The sequence below is a fragment of the Haemaphysalis longicornis genome, unplaced genomic scaffold (genome assembly GCF_048455015.1).
Source record: "Haemaphysalis longicornis isolate Haplotype H1 unplaced genomic scaffold, Haemaphysalis longicornis Haplotype H1 scaffold_1, whole genome shotgun sequence".
In the NCBI taxonomy this organism is placed as follows: Eukaryota; Metazoa; Arthropoda; class Arachnida; order Ixodida; family Ixodidae; genus Haemaphysalis; species Haemaphysalis longicornis.
In genome coordinates, this window is record NW_027526203.1 from 236,917,742 (window position 1) to 236,933,767 (window position 16,026).

The 16,026-nt window shown below is 49.8% G+C and overlaps 1 protein-coding gene across 3 annotated transcripts in view; it reads right to left on the reverse strand.

Moving 5' to 3' along the window:
• Positions 1–12,777, reverse strand: part of Tet (Ten-Eleven Translocation (TET) family protein) — a gene marked incomplete in the record, with an annotated part of 210,615 nt that extends 197,838 nt beyond the window's left edge. For all 3 annotated transcript variants that reach the window (XM_077674772.1, XM_077674766.1, XM_077674760.1), the window contains 1 exon segment: positions 12,611–12,777.
• Positions 12,778–16,026: the final 3,249 nt, after the last annotated feature.

Genomic DNA, 16,026 nt, shown 5'->3' on the forward strand with positions numbered 1-16,026 from the left:
GTGCTTACAATAAAGTTATGCATTTTGGACTACAAAATTTTGACAAGCACTGCAGTCCTTGCCAACGTAATTTTACGCGTTGTAATCTTGAACAATTTTATGGGTGGTAGGCACGAGCCTTGTCTGATTGTGCTGCTGAGCACGAGGTCATGGGTTTGATTCCCGGCCGCTTTTCTGATGGAGGCAAAAAGCAAAAACACCCGTGTGTACGAGATTTCGGCGCACGGTAAAGATCCCCAGGTGGTCAAAATTAATCCGGAGCCCTCCACTACGGCGCGCCTCATCGCCCGCGTTGCGTCGGCGCGTTAAACCCTACAATCAATCAATCAATCAATCAATCAATCAATCAATCAATCAATCAATCAATCAATCAATCAATCAATCAATCAATCAATCAACGAGCCTTGTCTGATTGGCTACGCAGTGGCAGATATAAGCTGTATAGCCCTTTTGAAAAAATCAGTGTTTTTAGAGAAAAAATAAAGAAAGAAAGATAGCCCAGCTTTACTTACGTTGCAAACGCTGAGGCTAACAGCGAGGCTGCCTGGCGTTTCCTAATCGCAAGGCTAAGCTTCATAGAACTTCTCAAGCCAGCACACATCGGTGCCCGTTCGCGCAAATTCCTTTTTGCCGTGTTCCACAGCTCGCCCCTTCTATCTGGAACTGTTTGTTACTTTTGAACCAAGAATACTGCCTCGAGGGGGCACTGCGGGCGGTTTTTGTTTTTTCACTGCGTATATTTTGAATTCTCTGTCGCAAAAGTCAAGCAGCCGTGTATTGTTAATTAACAGAAGAATCCAAATGTCACTTATGTCCAGCCTCAAACGTGCCTAATGTTTTCTTTTCGCCCAACAGTGCTGACAAGTACAAACACTGCCACCAGATTTAGTAGCTTTGCCGATACTAGGCCTCGTTCAAGCATTGTTTAAACTTGACGCGTGTGTGCTTGGCTCTCGCCCTCTCCACATCGCTTCGACCACTTTACCACTGTTCGTCCCATGAAAGGCTCGACCAAGTACAACTTCGCGGTCAAACATATCCGTAATCCTGAAAACGGGAGTGATCCGGACCGACGGGTGTCCGTGAACATATCGAATTCTCGGGGCGCACTTCGCCTTGCTGCTCAACTAGGTTCCTGGAGAGGGTAGAAGCAAAATTACCTCTCTGATTTACTGGGCTTCCTGTGGAACATGCTACAGCGCTCACTGAAAGCGCTGGGCACTGCTTCGCGCGTCCAGAGTTAATACGTAAGCGCAAAGTGAGCAACACAGCGCTTGGAGATTAGTCAAGGCTGTCTGCGCTGGTGGATGGTTCCCTGGTTCTTCTTGCTCGGCACTTGTTCCGCAGGCTAATTACATTAATGGCATACTGAAAGCCCGTTGAAAGATTGTGACTCGCACTAATGCAAGACGTTAAAAGTGATAGTTTTCAACCGCGCGGCTTGTTTCCTCCGTTCGTTCCTGACGTGACAAGTACAGAAACCAACTTGCTGTGCGGAAATTCTATAAAGGGTAAGACACCAATGTCTACGAAAACTCTCGACATCAAGTGCAGTGCAATGGAAGGGTCCTGAAGAATTTCCCTGAATTAGGCAGCGCGAAAAAAAAAAAGTAGTTATGAAAGGCACGAGCAGGGTACACCACGGTGAAAAAACTCTCTAAATGCATCTTCTACGAAAGCGTTATAAACCCGAGCGCCTCAATACTGACCAGGCTCACTCATCGTTGTTAAAACCAAAACCTATCACCGAATTCTGTAGTCCATGCGCTGATATTCTGTGCACGCTGCTCTAAATTAATCGGTAGACATCACCCTAGAAGCAATTTTAAGCAGATCGCTCTTTTTGACGCACAGAGGCGCAAGCTCGGGGTAAATTTTAGGGGCGGTGTTTATCCCGTTCGAACCCGGAACCAGCTGCTGCATTTCTGAAGAGGGCCAAGTGAAAAAGAAAAAAAGAAGCGTGCAGGGGCGATTTGTGCCCCCCCCAAAAAAAATCTAGGTCGTCCAAATTAAGCCACAACCCCCCCTCTTCCGATGCAGTTTGCAATTAAGGCCCACCTGCTTTTCCATGAACCTCAAGAGCATCCACGCTTCCGAAGATCAAGGCGTGGGGGGTGCGAGGTGGCTGTGCACTAGTTTTGCCCAAACACGTCGTGCCAGTAGCGGTTCCGAACGAGCACGACGGTGCGTCACGGAAGTCGCCACCACGGAGAAGCCTGCTGCTGGGGAGTGAATCCGAGCGACACGGCTGGCCCACGAGCTGCGCACGCATCGTTTCTGCAGCTGCCCAAAATTGGCGGTCTCCAGGAATGCGAAGACAGCGCGACCAGACACGGCCGCTGACCCTAGCGTTCCAATGGCGACGACACAAGTTCCGGAGAACAAGGTTCAACGAACACGTGTGGATGACACTCTCGCTCTGTTCGGCTGCAGAAAAAGAAGGAAAGCAAAGAATCGGCGCTGCTAATACGATGCCTGCTAAAGACGCCTGCTGCCAAGTGCGTCCTCTTCCGGGAAGAAAGGAAGGGCGCGAGGGAGCACAAAGGCGAGCGGAGGGAGAGGTGGCTGGCCGCCCTTCGCGAACGGAGGAAAGCCGGTCCAGGTACGCGCATCAGCGCTCGCACTCCAGGATGAGTGACAAAGAGCTAAGCGCACGCTGCACAAATGTTGCGCTTGCCCGGGAATGCCACGTGCTCGACCGAGCTAGCGCCTCTCCTCCTTCCCCGTAATTGGCGCCCACCCATTCCGAGAGATTATTCCCAGCACGGGTGGAAGGGCCACGGGTTTTCTAGCGCACGCGTTGTCCGCAGATGCCTCAGAGTTCTCGCGACGAGCAGTAGTAGAAACCTCCGGCCACATCGCGACTCGTCTGCGTGCGCTGGCAGATAAGTTAGATTTTGTTACTGTGTAAGAATTTCTATCCGCTCTTTCCAGCCCCTACAGGTGGCGCTGCGGAAAACGGCAATGGCGGACGAGACGGTGATCGGGCCCCCGTAGCAGCATGCGGCCTCAAAGCCTGTATTCCGGCTAGAAATTATTACTTGCTTGAAAAATGAATGCCTGCATACGTTGATGATCGCGAGACAACATTCGATTCGTTTCAGGGTGTCTGTAGCGGTGTAGAAAGCGATGTGTGCGAGGCAATCCGCTGTGCATGGCCCAGGCCGCACGGAAGTGGTTTGAGAACAACCCCGTCTTATTGGGCAAACAACCTGCTGCAGAATGTGCAACGCTAAGTTTTGGGACATTATTGCAGTGTACGTCCATCAGTGTACGTTTTACTTTAGGCGTGTTCGTTTCCGTTCATACACACTTAGCACAAGCCCCTGCGCACCATGCGCGGGCGATATGTGCGTATTGCGGTGTTTTGCTTGGGTGTACTAAAACCTAGTTACGACATTGAGTAGTCAAACGGCGAAAAAGAGGCTCCCATTACGTCGTATCAAGTGGTGTACAAACGAACGTGTTAGCATTATATGAAAATAATATATTCTAAGCCCACGTATTTACGCGTGCATGTAGCATACACTGGCGTGTGATATTGAAGCGTACACTGTTAAACTACAGTCAGTACTTTACAGGTGTGCTACTGTCTTGTGATAACTAATTTACGTTAAAAACTAATTTACGGCTGAAATTACGTTATGTTGATTTGACTGCCGGTAAGATTTTTAAGTGCATCGATCCTTATTACCAAAACAAAAACGGGGGCTACCAAATGCATTCAAGAGCTCGCATTTGAACTACCAGACCCAGTTACAGTATTGTCGTTTCTAAAACATCTCGCTTAGACACTCTTATTTCGATATTCAATGATTAATCAATAAACACGTCCCCACATTTGCTTCTCGCCTTCGCGTGCAAAAAGTTTTAAGTTGTTTCTTTATTGAAATAAAAGCAAGCGGATTGGACAGCCTCCGCTGCTTATGTTTGGAAGCAGTGGAATGGAGCCAATTTAATATAAGCGAAGATCGGTTGACACATTTTGCGGCAGTGAATGTAAATAGTAACCGAAAAAGGCGATCACAAGGTTATACAAAAGGCCTACAAAATCAGCGTCCTCACCGCAAATAACTATTAAATGTGGCAGGCGTAATTCAGTAAAGAATAATTAAGGCCCCACGTACGCACGCGTGGGTCCGAAGGACTTCCATTTTTCTCCGCAGCAGACACCGATGAGTCTCCAAACTCTTTCGTTTACAGCAGCTTATATAGCTTTAACAAAGTTGAGAGAATATGAACACTCGTTCAGTCTATATTTTCTGATTATTTATACGGCATTGTCGAGTACTATATATGCAATTACAGTTTTCCTGTCGCTTCTGCGAGCCCGCACGGATGCCGCCGGCCGCCTTCGCCGGAGCGACCGGTCCGCCGATCACCATCTTCCGGCTTCGAACAAATTCCGCGCGGCGTCACTAGCGTCGCTGGAAAGAGCGAATTCATACGGCCTGTCCGTCCGTAACGTGTGAGGAGTCGCCGCACAAGCGATGTACTGTGTACTGTACTGTGTGTTTCGAGTGCGATCGCAGCGCCACCGAGCGGCGGCACCGGCAATATTCGGATGTTCGTCAGCCCGAAGGGGCCGCGGTACAGGGCAGAAAATCTGCATTCGTGGCGAAAAAGTCGAGCTAGTAACACGTGTTTCTGTGTATTGCTGGGTCTACTGCTCCCGCAACATTTTCAAAAACGCCGGAAGTAGGCTACCGAAGAAATAACTTCTCTCAGCTCACTTGAAATGAAGCGGAAAGGCGGCAGTGATGAATCCGCGCAGTGCGATGTGCAATGTAAACAACGCGGATCGACTTCTGGCCATAAACGTTTCCTTTCGTGTTTGTGTGAATGTGCTTTATACTCGGGGATCTTGTTTCTGTACACGTCCGCCATCAGTTTGGTGGTGGGGGGGGGGGGGGGGGGGGGGGGACCTGTGACAGCCAGTGCAGACGAAACGCGCATATGCAATGCGAGCTTTGCTGGGAATAAAAACAGCGCGCCAGCATGCACACCAGCAATCTTCCCTGCATGCTACGGAGCAACGGTTGGCGTATTTGTGTGTATGGTTGAGCATATGCCTACCCCGGCATTTTAGTATTACGTTTCGCTTGTTCTCTAACACTCTATACGTTTGATGTCTCTTCTGTATTACGATGCCCATCGCTGCTTACCAGTGTACGCGCAGAGTTCCTGTCCGCGCGGAAGCCGGCGGCATGCTTTGACGCAGATTGCGCGGCCAACTCCAAACGACTAACATTTTACCGACGCGGACAGACGAAACAAAGGCGCTAATGTCGGTGCTGAAAGTGGGCAGTAGCTGCCCGGTGTTCACAGTTGTGAGTTGACGAACCTAGCAACTGCATCAGCACATTAGCCGAGCCGTGGCACCAGGCCTTGCACGTGCGGCTTGCTTCGACTTGGCTTTCCTGAAATCTTAATAAAGCACAGTGATGCGTGAGCCTGCTGTTTACAACAGAACTCACAACCATTCAGTGTGCCCGCCTTTAACTAAAAGTCGTAGCCCAGACCTGTTATGTGACCAATGCCGTTGCTGGAAACATCGGACGGCTGCGTTGCGCTCGTTAGTTCTTCCCGGACGCAGTAAACATCGTTCTCGGCGTGTGTACGTGGCTGGCGACCGCACTTTCCGGTTGTCTTATAAAAAAAAAAGTGCCAATATTTTCGGTCTCCCTAAAGCTGTTGAAAAGAGCGTGCTGGTGTGAGCCATCTCTCATCGCACCGTAGCGATGAGAGATGGCCTGAAGGGGTTCGGCGTCTGCATATTTTGACATCAGGCGTCTCATACTGCCCCTGAAAAATGTCTCAGTCATGCGTTTGTAAAAACGGGTACTTAACAATAGGCCCTCCTCCATTGATATCAGACTGCTCACAGTTCTTTGAAAGAACCCTTCCCAGCAATGAATTAGCCCATAGCAGTGAGGTCGAATTCAAAGGGGTTCGGGGTGGTAACAGGCCCACTCGTCGCAGCCAACTCATCATAGGAAAACTAGTTGTAGGTGAACTGGTCAAGCGGCCATCTGGTTCTATGTGAACCCGTACTATAGAAAGTGCTTGGTATAACACCGACCTTTTCGTTCTTGGAAAATTCATCTGGCAGTGTTTTTTTTTTTTGGGGGGGGGGGGGGGGGGGAGGGGGGATGTTTACAAGGGAAGGGGGCGGGGGGTGAGCGGAGTTAAGTGGCTTCAACCTGACAGTCAGTCCCAGCTTCACTTCTTCGTAGTTCGTGGGTTGGCCTCTCCTTTTGCTTGTTGGCAGGTGGTAGTCGAAATTGGCCATTCGGTTTTAACACAAATTTCGCTTTCCCTTTGTTATTTTCCTTCTAAAAAATATTCCACGTTTTTTCTGAGTTAGGGGTCCATTCAACCTTCGCTTTCGAGCCCTTTGTTACTGCAACCATTTTGCACAAAAAAAAAAACTTTTTTTTTTCTAAGTTTTGAAGCTCTTTTGCGTCCTTTTATACGTATCAACAGGGCGAAGTGCGTGGACCTCCAGGCCGAATGGCCGGGTCTATCAAAAATACAGCTTCAGCGTTTGAAGCAACAGCTAGTGGAGCTTCACAAAGTGAAACATTGATGTTTCGGAGTGTTGACACTGTGTTTAGCACAAGGGCGCGCGCACGACCAAAGCATGGTGGGATCTGTAGGACGGGTTAGGAGGAGAGGTCTCCATCGTTGTTCGCTAGCTGCTCGAACACAAAAAAACCCAACACGATACGCAGTCTGGTCTGGCGTATTCCTGAATCGAAGAAAGGCCGTAAGAATGTTTACGCATCAAAGTACATACTAATTCCTATATTTTTTTAGTGCGCAAACTCTCTGGCGGCCGCTACTGCGCTTTGGCGTCGTCGTAACCGAGCAAGCGAAGGCAGGGAGGAAAAAAACGCAGGAAAGTTTGGCGAAAGTTCCCGGGAGAGGACAATGGGTTGAGGCCGCACGAGACGCTCGCCGTAGCGTCTGGCGAAATAGTGAAGGTTTGATTGATTGAATGATTTGAAGAAGAGTCGAGAAATATTTTACCGGATGATTTGTAATCGATAACAAAATAAACTACTACTTGAAGGGAGTAATTGAAGCATCGCAAAATTACAGTAAAAAAAAGCTACAGTGACATCTACGTTTAGGTCTTAAGATGTACGACACGATAGCGTTACATCGACGCCGAAGGAGCGTTTTGGAACGGAGTTGCTGCGTTTACGATTTCTGATTGATTATAGGGTTTAGCGCGCCGGTGCAACACAGGCAGCGAGGCGCGCCGTAGTGGAGGGGCTCCGGGTTAATTTTGACCACCTGGGGATCTTTAACGTGAGCCGAAATCTCGAACACACGGGTGTTTTTTGCTTTTCGCCTCTAACAGAAAAGCGACCGCCGCGGCCGGGAATCGAACCCGCGACCTCGTGCTCAGCAGCGCAACGCCTTAGCCACTGAGCCACCGCGGCGGGTAAATGTGAAGTGGAGGGCGGCACGCGCTGCTATGGCGCCATCTCTCTCACTGCCTCCCCCTCACACTTTCGGCAGACGCTACTACTTCGTGCGTAGCCTATCCGAACCACGTGACATCTGCTCTGGAGGTTCAAACACGATTTGCAACAACATGGTCGCCGGCGGCGGCCACGCGCTGCGAGATAACAGCACAGTAGCGCGCTCCGTCATGCGTTCGCTGATCCCGCGATCACTGCCTGAGACGCAGCAGATGTGCGCCGTGCAAGCAGTTCGTGAAATTTCTTGTCGCTCGCTTGATGTCTCGTAAAAAGAGTGCAACACTTTCTTGGGTTGCTTTCAATGACGTGTGTATTTCTTGTTTCACTACATTATACCCACCCAGTGGCTCACAAGCCCATAAACACGGCGTTGAAACAAGTGTTGACCTTGGCAAACCAGCGCGCTGTTTGCATCGTCGTCATCGCCTATGGTTTCTATGTATGTAGAATGAAGCAGCAACCACGCAACTCTGCAAACCTCCGTCTAGTGCCCTTCACTACAAAACATACACACACAAAAAAATGAGTTCCCTTCCAGTCTGTGAAGAAAAATGACCAGTGGAGCTGGGCGCAGTCCAAGAAGTGCACGAAACAAACACACGTGGTTTGTAATCTGCGATTGAGCATACTAATCCTAGCTAATTAGCTTCATGAAACTTGGACGCGCGAGAGTTTTATTCTAGCGCACTAACTATGGGCTGTCCGTTTCCCTCCCGTAGAAGTCCACGTATCGACAGCAGAGTGGAATTCCACCATATTTAGAATTTCACAGTGAACTGCGTGATTGTGAAAAGTGGATCAAACTCGGCGTAACGTTAGAGTAGTCTCAGGGGCTAATTCTCATATAATTTGTTTTGGGACAGTTTTTGTTAGCGATAGCGATGGTTGAACGCGAAGCTTTCTTGTGAGGGATTCCAATTGGCTGTCGCGTAAGTGTGAACTTTGAGTGGCAGACGGTTTGGACTTTGACTAGTTGAGCTTTGACTTTGAGTCGCACGCAGTTTGGACTTTTGATCGCAGTGGCTTTGACTTTGACCTTTCGCCATTTGATTTGGCCCGAAGAAAGATTCGCGCGCGCATCCGTGCACCCCTCTCCTAATCCAAACTCCTTCTAGCGTGTCGAAATGGCGCAATCGGATAGAAGTCGGCCTCATACATAACGCGAGAGGACCAAGGTTCGATTCCGACCACGGGAAGCGCTCTTTTCTTTCACCTCACCCATCATCGTCGTCGTCAGAGAAAGTTGGCTTTCCTGCAGCACGTTTTCGACGCGACATACGCCATCAGCGAGACGTAGAAAGCTTCGCTTTAAAAACGAGCTGTACAGCCGCTTTCGGTAACCGCACGTAGACAGCAGCCCGGAACAACTCGGCGTAATGATGCAGTCGTCCTAGCGGCCAATTTCAGTGTATTTTTTTCCCCAAGATACCTACATTAGATTAATAAGAGCTATAGAGCATTTATTAGAAAGTAGGCTTTGCCGCACGATTAAATTGTGTCGATGCAACTTTTCTTACACACACCGTCGCCGCACGCATTTTTTTTTTTTTTTTTTGCCGGAACCTAGCCTACAACATCTCCGTACGTAAAAACCTGGGTTACCAATCGTTCCGATCGAAGGGACAAAGCAGTCGACGGGGAGGGAGGCCAAGCCAAAAGACAAAAAAAGCGCTCGGCACTGTAGCATTCCGAAATGCCAGCACATCGTTTTGTAGTGGCAGGATGTGAGATATTTTTGAGCTTCGGATAGTGTAAAGCCCAAGTCCCCCCCCCTTCCCCCGCTTTTTTTTTCTTCTTGCACTCGTGGATTCAGGTGCACAGCGCAGAAGCAGACCCGCGGAAGTTTTGTAGACTGCGGTACGTCAACGTCCTAGGACGAAAATTGTGCCGAAGCAAACTCTAGCATAGTAACGGTTAAACTTTTGTTGTGGCGTAAAGGCAGATGCATTAACAGCAAAAACTCATCTCAGGCTTTACAGGAAACAGTGAAATGAATGCAAATATCGGTAAGTTAATATCCCACTGTTGCATTCAAACAAAGACGAATAGTCAAATTCTGATGCAACAGATGTACATACGAGATTCGTCGCGGTAGACGTATAGCGTCGTTGTGGCTCCATAGAGGCCAGCAATAGAAACAGTTGTCAGCGTGCTAATTGCTCGTTAAAAACACCCCTGCAGTCGCATAGTCACGTGTCTTGGCCGTGGCTTTGGTTGGCGGCCGCCAATCGCACTAAAAAGATTCTGCGAGATTTTGGCGCCCCTTAACGATCCACAGGTGGACTAATTAATCCGTACGCCTCCACTACGGCGCGCCCCATAGCCCAGCTAATTTCCACGATACGGGCCAACTGACACCATACCTCGCTACGTTTGTGACAGAGGCACGACACTGCAAGCTACATTTTCCGCTATTAAAATATGTATGTAAGTAGTTGTAGACTACGACAAAAAAAAAAAAAAAAAAAGGTTGGCAGCGAGCCACCTATAGCTGACCGAGCGAAAAACAAGGCGAAACGCTACAAACAATTACCTCCCCTTCGCGATGAGTTCTGTCAAAACAACAACACAAAAATACTCGTTCCTGTTTTAAAAACTATCTTATTTTTTGTTGCTACGCGCATGCAATCAGATTTTATTTTAACGCATTTTCTGCGTATGGATTTCGCACGGAGACATTTCATTCCGCTTCAAACTTATCAAAGTCCATGCAACGATGCATTGAAAGGCTTCCGTGAACTCGGACTAAAGCTCCCAGTATTGTGAGCGATCATGACCATTCATACAAAGGCTTCTTGCTTTTCTCGCTCTTTTTTTCTCTGGCCCCTTAACTTTTCAGCACCGGTCACGTTGATTTTCGTCTTACATTGTACTGAGAATCTACCAGTAGAGGCTGTTAATTGTTTTTTTTTTCTTTGCCGAGGTCACGCTGAAAAACATCTCGGAAGCCCTGCATGCAGCCAGCGCATTTTCGTGAAACACGGGCGAGTTCATTCGTTCGCTTTTCTTGTTTTCAATATCTTGACATTGAATAGGTAGAACCAAAGGCCGAATGCGATGACAGCCAGCCAGGCTTTTCAATTTGGCTTCACTGTTAGAACAGCCCCATCCCCCTCTCTGTGTGTACGCGTCAATTTTGCCGTGTGCAGTGCAATTCTTCCACATTCCTGATGACTTAGAAAGCATGGCTCGAGTGCATGCGCTACACGTTCGACGGCAAGGTAATTGTCATTGCTTGTTTCCTTAGCATTCAAACGGGCGCTGCCAATGCACCTTTGTTCCAGTAGCGATCTGCGCATGCGTGGGCTGCCGGTCCCCCATTCTTGGCAGGCGCCTCCGGCAAAATAAACAAAAGGGCGTCCGTCAGCTATATGCTTGGGGAGCGGCCATGCTTCCTTGCGCTGCATGTTTTTATTTTTTGTTTTGACAGCTCGTGGTGAACTCGTCTGTGCACGCAAAAAAGGCTTTCTAAGGAAAATGGCAAATATGTTTAGGCTGACCAAGCTGCGTACACATGGCTACAAGTGAGGCAGTAACGAAAATGAAAAAAAAAAAAAAAAGTAAAGAGAAAGGGGCGCTTTGACCATTGCAGATTAGTCACGGAAACGTACGCCTGCTACCGTGACATTCATGTGACAGGTACGGGTGACGAGTGGGTGCGGGAGGGATTTGAAACACACACGCACAAACAAAAAAGGTTAATGGAGCCGCTAACTTCGACGAAAAATTAAGCCCGGGGAAGCAGCAATACAGGGATTGCACCGGCTTGTGAAATCGGCCAGGGCAGCATTTATTGCTTTAAAATACTGTATGGCTGGAACATCACTTTTAGGTTAAAGAGCGGAGGTTGCAAACAGCAGAGACACATCGCTGACTGTAGTAGAAAGTCAGTGCTGCGTCCGTTTTCTTGTAACCTTTGCGCCTTGACCGAGTTCGCAAAAAAAAAAAAAAAATCTGAACGGAATAGGATCACACGTACCGTTGCTCTGAATTCCGTAAGCGGAGACTGACGGGCCTCGGAATCGAAACGCTCCGCGGCACGAGTTTCGGTGGTTAAACGTAAGCATTCGGTGATGCGAAGGCTTAGGCCAGGAAGCCTTAGCATCGCAAGTTCGAGCGGTCTGAACTGAAATTCCAAAGAGATATTAGCTCAGAAAAGAACTCGCGTTCGAAAAAATCCTCGTTGAGTCATTCGTAGCTCTTTTAGACGTTCTGTTGCATCAGTGAGATCAGTTGACTCCCCCCTTGTTAATCGAACAGCCAAATGTACAATTTCTAAACATAAAAGCCTGCAGCCGATTTTTTTTTTTCTTTGCATTCTGCCTATCTGATGAAAAAAGGAACAGCGATTGAAAAAAGGAGGACTATCAAAAGCAAACCAATAGTGAAGTTACACAAGAAAGTCTTGATCCGATGGATTGTCATTCCGCGGTTTTCGCGTACTGTTGCTCTCGGTCGCTTTCGCTGCAACGATCGAACAGGTGTGGCACTCATACTCATGCAACTTTGTATTCGTCTCTTAAACCACGCCGCGCCTTGAATATCTTGATTCGTCATAGCGGCGGCGAAGTTTGAAGGTGATATATTTTGGCAGCGACATCATTGGCACAACACTAATAGCCAATATTGCTAGGCCTGTCGTATCCGTATGCAAAAAAAAAAAAAAGGACGAAAAACAGAAGCAGCGCACATTTTTGGTGTACGCGTAGCGGTCAAGTCAGCGGAAGAAAGCAGGCAACTTCCTTGCTAACAATCTTGCATATCCGAGAGAAGGCGTCGCTTTTGTTGACAATACGCAACACGTGCTGCCACTTGCTTGAATAAGGCAAAAAGCTTCGGTGGCAGCTCTGGCCCGGGACAGTACGGCTTTCCGAAGTGGCAACGCATTCCTGCACGCGCGGGACGGCGTTGGCCCGTGCCGCAGGTCCACAAGCGCCCGTCCACGGGGCACGCCCGATTTTCGGCGATTTTCAATGTCACGGCCAATCGCTCCCGACGCGGAGACGACACTGCCAAACACGGGGAGGGTCCACGGAGCGCGTGTCATGCTCGCACGTGCGTCGGCCGGCCCCGCGGGGAGCGAGGCGAGGCATGCCCACGCGACAGGCGTCACTCACCCGGTTGTCCATGAGAGCTCGTGAGGACGCGTGGTGCGACGATGCGGCCTCCATGGGAATCCAGGCGCGCATGGCGTTAGCTGCCGAGAGCGGCGGTGTCCGAGCGCCTGCTCGCGGCGGCCACAACGGGTTGCGCTGGCCCTCGGGGGTCAAAGGTGTCACGTGACGCGGGAGGAGCGCTGGCCTCCCAGCGGCGGCGGCGGTCGGGCCCGGGGGCCCGCTGGTCCGTGGCGCAGACGGCGCCGCTGCTGCTGGTGCTGCGTGCGGGCCGAGGAACGCCCTGCGACGGCGCTGCAGCCGGCGAACTCGCGGGTCCTGCCCGCGGCGTGCGCCCCGAGGCCTCCTCCTCGCCGGGGAGGGGCCTGGGCGCGCCCCTCTTTCCGCGAGCGCCCCTTCGCTCCTCCTGGCAGTGGCGTCACGCGGCCGCCGCTCTCGCCCTGATGCGGATCCAGAGCAGCATCCAGGATGCTGACGCCGACGCGATGCTCGCGCTGCCGGCGACGTTTCGGCTGCCCAACTGCTCTCCGCTCGAGCGGCTCGAGCGCTGGCGCAGCAATGGCGAAATGAGCTCCCGGGAATGGCTTCGCAACTGCGTGGCTGGGGAAAGTATGCGCGTGAGGTGTCCTTCCCGCGCGTGCACCACAGCCGATCTGCGCTGCGTGCGCACGCAGACGAACGAATGGCGTCTGGGAGCAAAGCGAACTAGTGGGCATGTCACTGCGGCGAGAAGTGGGGAGTGATACCTCTGGTGAATTAAAGCATACAAAACCACGGGCAGACAACACAAGATGATACGACCAACAAGGATAACCGTCGACATACAGCGATTATACGAAGACAATATTCGATGCGGTACGGCCTAAAGCTGTAGCTTTAAAACACGGGCAAAAGAAAACGGAGGACGTAGGCACGTACCAATTCATTCGCATGTGAGTAGTGTCCTGGAGCACATGACCGTTCATAAATACTAGTTAGGTATTGACTGCCCTTGCCATTTTCCGTCACCGCGTGTGGACATGTGACTGCTTTCAGGTGTGTGCGGGCATGGTATTTCTGCTGGTCCTATTTCTATTTGCGCAGAAACCTACAAGTCATCACTGATTTCGCTTCTGCCTCCTGGGCATTAAAACAGGTAACAAAACTAGAATACAGAACACGCAGTTATAAGTTGTCCTAAGATGGGACTCGCGGGATTGATTCCGGCTTCATAAGCAGAGGGGCCTGGGCTCAATCCGCCATACACTTGAAGTGGCAGTTTGAGATGATTGTTTTTGAGGTGTGTGTGCGACAGCGCAGGCGCCGTGATACAGGCAATGCCCCCAATGCGTCGCCCACACGGCCGCTCGATAGGACACACACCACCACGCGCAGCAGGTGGCGGACAAACCGGCTTTAAATGTGCCCGCGACAATAAACTATTGACAACAATCGCTGCAAAACACAGATAGGCTGCCGCGACCTTTCTTAGTGCGCAAACACTAGGAGGGTTAACCAAGGGAAATTCGTGTGCGTGCTATGAAGGCCAGCACAATGTTACATTCCCAGAGGAGCACATTCCCGCCGAGATATATTCGCCAAGGCTTTACGAAACGGCCAATCCGCTTGTGACCTTGACGGTGTATGAAAGGCGGTCTGCAGAGCCTGCATGCGCCACGATGGATGAACCGGGGCTTCCACACGCACAGCATGGCTGACCATACGTCTGCATACGGTGAGCAGGCCCAGCGAGGTCATTGCACAGAGTACCGCCCAGAGCCAGAACCAAAGGGGCAGGATAAAGAGTCGGACCCCGGTGCGTGTCGTGGTAAGCAGAGGCATCAGCACTTACTCCAAGGCACTACAAAGCCTCAGAGTCTGGGCACAAAAAATTTGTTCCTAAGAGGTAGTGCGTAGTTAGATCAATCAATCAATATCTACATTTCTGGCTAACGTAACGTGTGCTCCTGGTTTGTTTTTGTTTTCGAACTGAACTTACGGCACACTGGAAAAGGTTGGGGAAGGGCTCCACATTTTACATCGTCATCACGCGTACCGGGAATAATAAAAGTATCAATAGTAATATTACCGGTAGCAGTGTAAGGACATGTCCACCCTCCTTGGACATCGCATTACTTTCTCGACGTTTTCTCTGAAGTTATACAGTTTCCCGCGATGTTATCGTGCACAGTCGACATTGAGGGCGAAAAATTCCCTTGTGTTCGACGAAGGAATATCTAAAGAAAAAATGGCTAGTCTTCTGAATACGGGCGCCATGAATGCTGCCTGCCTAATGTACAAAGAATCTAGAGAAAGAAAAATGGTTAAAGGTGCTTTACATACGTATACGTGAAATTGATCAGGAGTAAAAGCTGGGACAGAATTAATTAAAATTTTGTGTTTTGAGAGAAGGAAAGAGGCAAAAAATTATGAACCAGAGCAAGTGGCCTCATAAAGGTCTGTGAAATCTTCCTGAAATGAAGTTGAGAGAATGAACGCCTGTTAGGGTAAAATAACCTGGATACCCAGCCATCCCCCGGAGGCGACTGGCGCCGATGCGTTGAGTCAGTGCCAGGGCGTGGCGGCGACATAGCACATACTTTACAAAATAACCACATTAACGAAGTAATTCGCATTCCCCCTGTAGCCTCTCGTAGTGTTAACGATTGCTGAATTTTATGAAGTTGCATATTTAAGGAAATAATACGAGGGTTGCGGTGACTGTTAAATCGAGGTTCAGCTGTAATCGCTGTAGGAAGATGTGGCAAGGCATGCAGCTTTGTGATGACGTTACTATGTAGGCAGGGACAAGTGGTGCTAGTTTATTATTCGCGCACTCTATTACTACTTCTCTGGTTAAAATACTGAAACACGGAAAGTTTATTTAAAGCCAACCAGCTTATATTTCCATGGCCCTTTTGCGTAAAAGTGACTGTTTAGTAAGAGCGTTATTGAGAAAATTTTTACCGGAATTCACGCGGTGCTCCGGTGGGGGACTTGAAAAGGGCAGAACGACCGAATTTAGTGCTGAATTCCAACGGCAGATACGGGGCCCCTTCAGAGCAACTTTTTTGCTCCGTCTGGAGCGAGCCCATCCCAATGGCAGATCGGGATCAACCGAATCCTCTTAGAATGGCTGACCGAGAACGCCGTCCCCGCCAAAAGCTACCGAGGAGCCAGAAAAGTTGCTCCCTCAAAGTCAAAGGATTCGGCCGGCACTCGCGGGACGTCTTTTTCTCTCGCGTGACGTCGTCCCTGTTTGCTTCTGGTGTCTACCTCTTTTCGAAATGGCGGGTGCGCGCAGCGCCTACACAGGGAAAATAGATGCTGCACGCCATGTCAGGATCTCGCCCTCTCTACCGGAGGAAAGAGAGTCCTACTCAAGCAGCTCAGGCTCGGAATCTAGCAGCGAGGAGTCCAGCTCCGGCGATGACATGGCA